We start from the raw sequence: 5,746 nt of genomic DNA on the forward strand, positions 1-5,746 counted from the left end.
CGTTCGCAACAGGTAGTGCGTACACGAGGGCCGCCTGTGAAACGAAACCGCTCACGCCTACCGCGCGCCTCGCGGATTTGCTTTTTTTAATGAAAATTCGGACTTGGCTAACCGCTAACGCGTTCTCTCCGCCTCTGTAACCGGTAACCCTTGCATCTCGCTAAAGACGGAATGTCGATGTGCCTGATCACTAAGATGGTGTTTAGGTCGCGGAGTTGGCGCCTGGTAATAGCTTCAGGTGGATTCTCGAGCTTGATGGATTTATGAGGGAAAGTTGGGTCGACCCCGCATTTTTGGAGAACAGGAATGATAAGATGCAGTTGAGATGTTACCTTTTTTTTTCTTTGTTTTTTTTAGGATGATGCAAATATAAGGTGTAATGGGTAGGATAGGTTGTTGGGATATTAATCGACGAATATTCATGTTGGATACATTTGGAAGGAAACGCGTGACATTTCGTGCACCGTGTTTCTTTCACTTTTCGTGCTAGGCTACTGGGATTTCGTAAGCTGTTTGGGTATATTTAATAAGGATATGATGCATGATGTTTTAAGCAATTTGGCGGGGGAAGTGTTACTGCTGGTAATGGCTGCTGTTTGTTAGAATTGTTGGGCAATTCTTGTTTCGATGAAATCAAAGCCTTCCATGTCATTGATGTATTATGTGGCTCTTATATGTGAAAATATTCAGCGGTAATATTTGTCAATGGAATTAATGTTAATCGTCGTGAGATTCCAATTGGCTCTTTGACATCCTGCAGTTTATATCGTTTCATAAAGGCACTTTAAATATGAATCAAATATATAATCGATTGTCGACATTCTTTCGATGTCTACGATGATAATTACAATCCCATACAGGAAGGTTATGATAGATTCATTTTTATTGACTGTTAATTTTTATATTACTCGATAGCTAGATAGTATCTATTTAAATCGAAGAATCTTTTAATACGCGACAAGTAATAAATCCAGAAAGTCTTTTAACAAACCAACGACATAATTCATTCTACGACTATTAATATTTTCGAAACCTTTAGAAGAATGAAAATATCATGTACGTATATGATTTAAAAATCAGAAAAAAGAAGTTGCGGAATTCAGATTAATTTTGGATTGATGTAGAATTCATCAACAACGATCATTACTAATTAATACAGGATCAAACGGTATGGTATTAATTATGATGGAGTCATTATTAACACAAAATGAAAATTGAATGAAAATGATTGATGAAAATTGATTTCAAACTTATTCCTCTGTAAAATAAGAAAAATACGACCTGTGCGGTTTTTAATTGCGTCTTGGCAAATATCTTTCGCTATTCGGCGCATTTTTCCCAATTCTTTCCATCGATAGACGCGATAACGCATAATATATACGTTCAACCTTAGGATATCTCTACATCAGATATTAGAGCGAACGAGTAACTTTGTAGCATGTCGTTATCAACAGGTAGCGGGACTACAGTCTATAGCAAAATAATAAGACTTCCAACAGGTGGTAGAGGCTTGGTTAAAACTGCGACTAAACCGAATAGATTAATGGCGCGACGGTTCGCGCGCTGACGACGATAAATCGAGGAAGACTCGTAAAGGTAAAACGTTGGAAGACGTTGGGTGGCCATGTGGCAAGGTAAGAGCCAGGACACATCTGAACTCGTCATGACCTGTGCGTGAGCTGAAGAAAAGGAACTGAAAGAAAATACTGGATTCTCCTACGCTTGAAAGCGGACCGAGTTTCGGCCATTTGAAATTCCTCGGTGGCTTAAGCCGCTACCTTATATTACCTGGCGCTCGTTCGAAGCCAGATTTCTGGATAAGGAAAACAAAACACACCGCTGTTTTGATGTTCACAGACACTGATGCTACGAAATATTCGCGCGAAATATTCCGAAGGCGAAAGATGATTCATATTGTTTAAAAAAAACATAAAGACTAATTTTATTATATTTAATTTTGACTGAAGCGATAAAACGACCGCTCGATAACAGTTTTAAGCAATATTTACGATTAATATCTTCGCTTGTAATTATCGAACCAAACGCGTGGATTATAATTCAAGGAAATCACAAATGGAAAGATATCAAAAGTGGATAAAAATTATTTTCATGTTCCGTACCTAGAGCAAATACTTTTTTTTATTTAGTTGTTTACATTCACAATTTGTCCGATTTGAACAATTGGTAGAATTTTTTGGCAGAGCAAATACTTAGCATACACTTTTTTGCGCGGGATGTTAAAAAAAAGGATTTAAGACTTTAAAAGTCTTCGGTACTCGTAAAATATTGACACGAAACAATAAATATATCAATCAATGAGGAATACAGCAGAATTATTAAAGAACACGTTTATAATTTATCATTTACAATTTATAATGTAAACATTATATGCAAATAGGAGTAAGACACATTTCAAACCTTCTATAAACAGGAAATAAAATGTTATTTATGTCGTAATTTCTCATTAATATCGGCGATGACTTTTTCACTACAATATTTTCCTTGACATTTCCTTAATCAGTTTACATATTTCCCGATCAATTTTTTTATTCGTATTTATAGCACGTTAGGCGATAATGGTTGAACCATTCGCAAAGTTACATTTTATCTCGAAGGGATTGATGTTGGGGTTCTTCATCCGAAGAAAAATTTTTTACTCTTATACACAACATCCTGTATATAAATATACACGCTTAAACGTATGATTACTTAACACTAACCTAAATAATATACCACAAAGATCATAAGATAAAATAATAAAAGGTTCAGCGTTGCAAGTTTATTATTAAATATAATTAAAAACCATGAACCAACTGTACAGCGTTTAAAAAGATTTCAGTATACACATTATCTAAGACGATTATCATAACGGTACGCACAATTTCTAAATCGCTCCTAGCAATTTCACACACAAAAGTTACGATACTTCAAACTTCCTCAAACATCGGTCTATCAATCAGAAACAAAAAAGAAATCTTTGATACATCCTCAATAACCTGTATTAAATTCTAACCATCCAATCTTAACTAAACCCTACATCCTCCTAAACAAAATTCAATCAGCCTTTTAAAATTCAACACCTGTACGAGCTTGACCATCATTACGGTTCCCTCGAATTTTCCCGCGAAACCGTAAAGCCCTGATTATTTCCAGTAACGTGTCTTCTTATGATGCTACAGTATCCCGTTCCTCCCGTATCGAATCGATAATTTTTGCGTCGTTTTTTTCCTCTCCACTTGAAGTCACTTGGAGCAGACCTCGCTTCCACACGTGAAACAGGGTGTCCTTCGAGAACGCAACAAGAGCGCCACGCGATGAAAATCACGGACCGCGAGCTTGGTTCCCTTTTTTCCATCGGTTCTGGCACACGGGAAACCGGCAGGTGTCAGTCGTCAACACTTTTTGCGCCGGTCCAGCTGTCAACGATCATTTTCTCTCCTGGGCGAATTTTCCGGCTCGGGTGTGCGCCACTGGTATACAATGCTATACAACGGGGTGAAACGCGATTGTCTGAGAAGATGACACGCAAAGAGGACGTGACTCAACGTCCACTTTTACAGCCGGTTGCTCATTTCGGTCGGTGAAACGGGTCGTCCTTCGAGGAGGTCGGACTGGCCAGAGCAGAGAAAAAAAAAAACGGCTCGTTGCCTTATGCAGTGTCAGAAACAATGGGGGTATCTATGGCGTGACGAAAAGATATCGGTTGATCTTCGCCAACCGTACATAATGACATTGTCATGCAAAAATAAACGAGCCGAGAAAAGTCCGATGAAAACGAAACGGACTATCCGTCGTTTATGGCAGTCCATGGACAATGATGTTTACAATGCGACACTATCGAATGTCCCAGCTGGGTGACAGCACTCGAGAATTTTCTGTTACCTGGCCTGCTCATTCATCGAATTGTGTTCCGAGTAATTGTAAAGAACTTCCGGTGAGAGTTTTCGACTGTTCCATAAATCATTTATCAAGAATGTCGACAGGAATTGTCTGACAAACCAAATTGTAGGTGTATCTGACTTTACGACACGTGATACACGTGGTTTATACTAAGTCTTTACGAAAGATAAAAATGTGCGGTCATTTGAGGCAAGCTTCTCAACGCGAGAATTGATTGTAATTTTAATAAATAAAAAAAAAAAATAAAAAATTTGAGGCAAGTTATGCGCACATGGTGTTTAACGGAATCGAAGGATCCAGGTTTTCGAATAATTTGGAAGGGCTATGAAAGGAATAAAAAGGGCAGAGCTTACAGAAATGCCTGTTATGGCGATATTTCCCCAGGCGATGTAATTTACGTGGCGTATTCAAGGTTTTAATATACGAGTGTCTCGCAGATGTGCAAAACCATTTGAGCAAACGATTCTACCTAATTGCCCGATGTGTTATTTATGATATTGTCATTATTATATTGGTATTGATTTGAAGTTCAGATGAACGATGAGGCTTGTTATCGCAAAATGAGATCCAAATTGCTCGTTATAAATATTTGTGAATGCGGTAGACACAGCTCAGATGCAGCTATGTTAATACTGTTTTGAGAAACAAGCTCTGTCTGCCGATAAATTTAACAGGCTTGTAATAATTGGAACGATAAATAAAGCACATTTGTGCAGAATGTATGCACTTCCATTTGAAAGATATTTTTTCAATCTTCATGTTACATCACAGATGTAGTATAATAATATTATCAGTATTTTTTAAGAATGAACAAATTTTAAACACGAAAGCTTAAGACGAAAGAAAACGAACTAGAGACCGATGAATAATTTTAGCATTAAAAAGCCAAACAATTCGCTAACATTATTATAGCGAGGCAATAATTTATCGAATACTATACACCTATGAAATTTAATATGAATCATATCTAATGTATCGTTGTCTAATGTATTTAAAATTTGTTGTCCCATTCTTATCACTAAAAACATCAGAGCTTTATCTTCCTGATACTAATCTTAAACAGATATACTTCTATTAATAAATCTTAGCAATGAAAAATAATTAAAAAATATTATTACTTTAAATAAGACAGGTTAAATAACACTCTTAGCCTATTTCGCACGATATAAAACAAATAAAATCCATTAAGTGTTTACAATAAATATTTTCCGTTTTAATACCTACATAATAATTGGCAAGCTGGCAATTAGTAAACTCGAAATATATTATACCCACTAATTGATAACCTTCAAACATCAACCTTTTCCTTCTATCTACAAGTACCTTAATCTGAGAGGATCTTAGTCTCGTAAAGAAGAAATAATGATACATAAATCAATAAATAAAAGATCTACTTAGAGACAGAATATACGAATAAACACGTTTCTCCATCCATAAATGCGATCTACCATAAACACATCGGAGTAGAATTTCGAAGCCAAATGAAATAATTGCCCGCAATTATGCTAGCTCATGTGAAAGGATGGATCGATCCCGTTGCAAACGCAAACAAGATCGAGCTCGAAGGTTTCCAACAGCTTTGGCTACTGTTTAATTAAACGTTGCCGGTTGTACGGCGTTTTCAGCGAATTCGTCTTTTTCAACTGGCCGTGCAGTGGCAAGCCCGTATAATCTTTAACGAGCGATAAGTCTCGGCCGTGGATGGCGTGTAATCACCAAAACGGTCATCGTTGTCGCTTGTGACGGGGTTTCACTGCACCGCTAGTTCCCGATTCAGAGTGCTGGTGTACCTGTGCCGCGCACCTGTACAAGCCCAGCTTTATCGCCGTATAACCAGCCTGCCACC

This window comes from Bombus impatiens, unplaced genomic scaffold (assembly GCF_000188095.3).
Source record: "Bombus impatiens unplaced genomic scaffold, BIMP_2.2 scf_0899, whole genome shotgun sequence".
Classification (NCBI taxonomy): domain Eukaryota; kingdom Metazoa; phylum Arthropoda; class Insecta; order Hymenoptera; family Apidae; genus Bombus; species Bombus impatiens.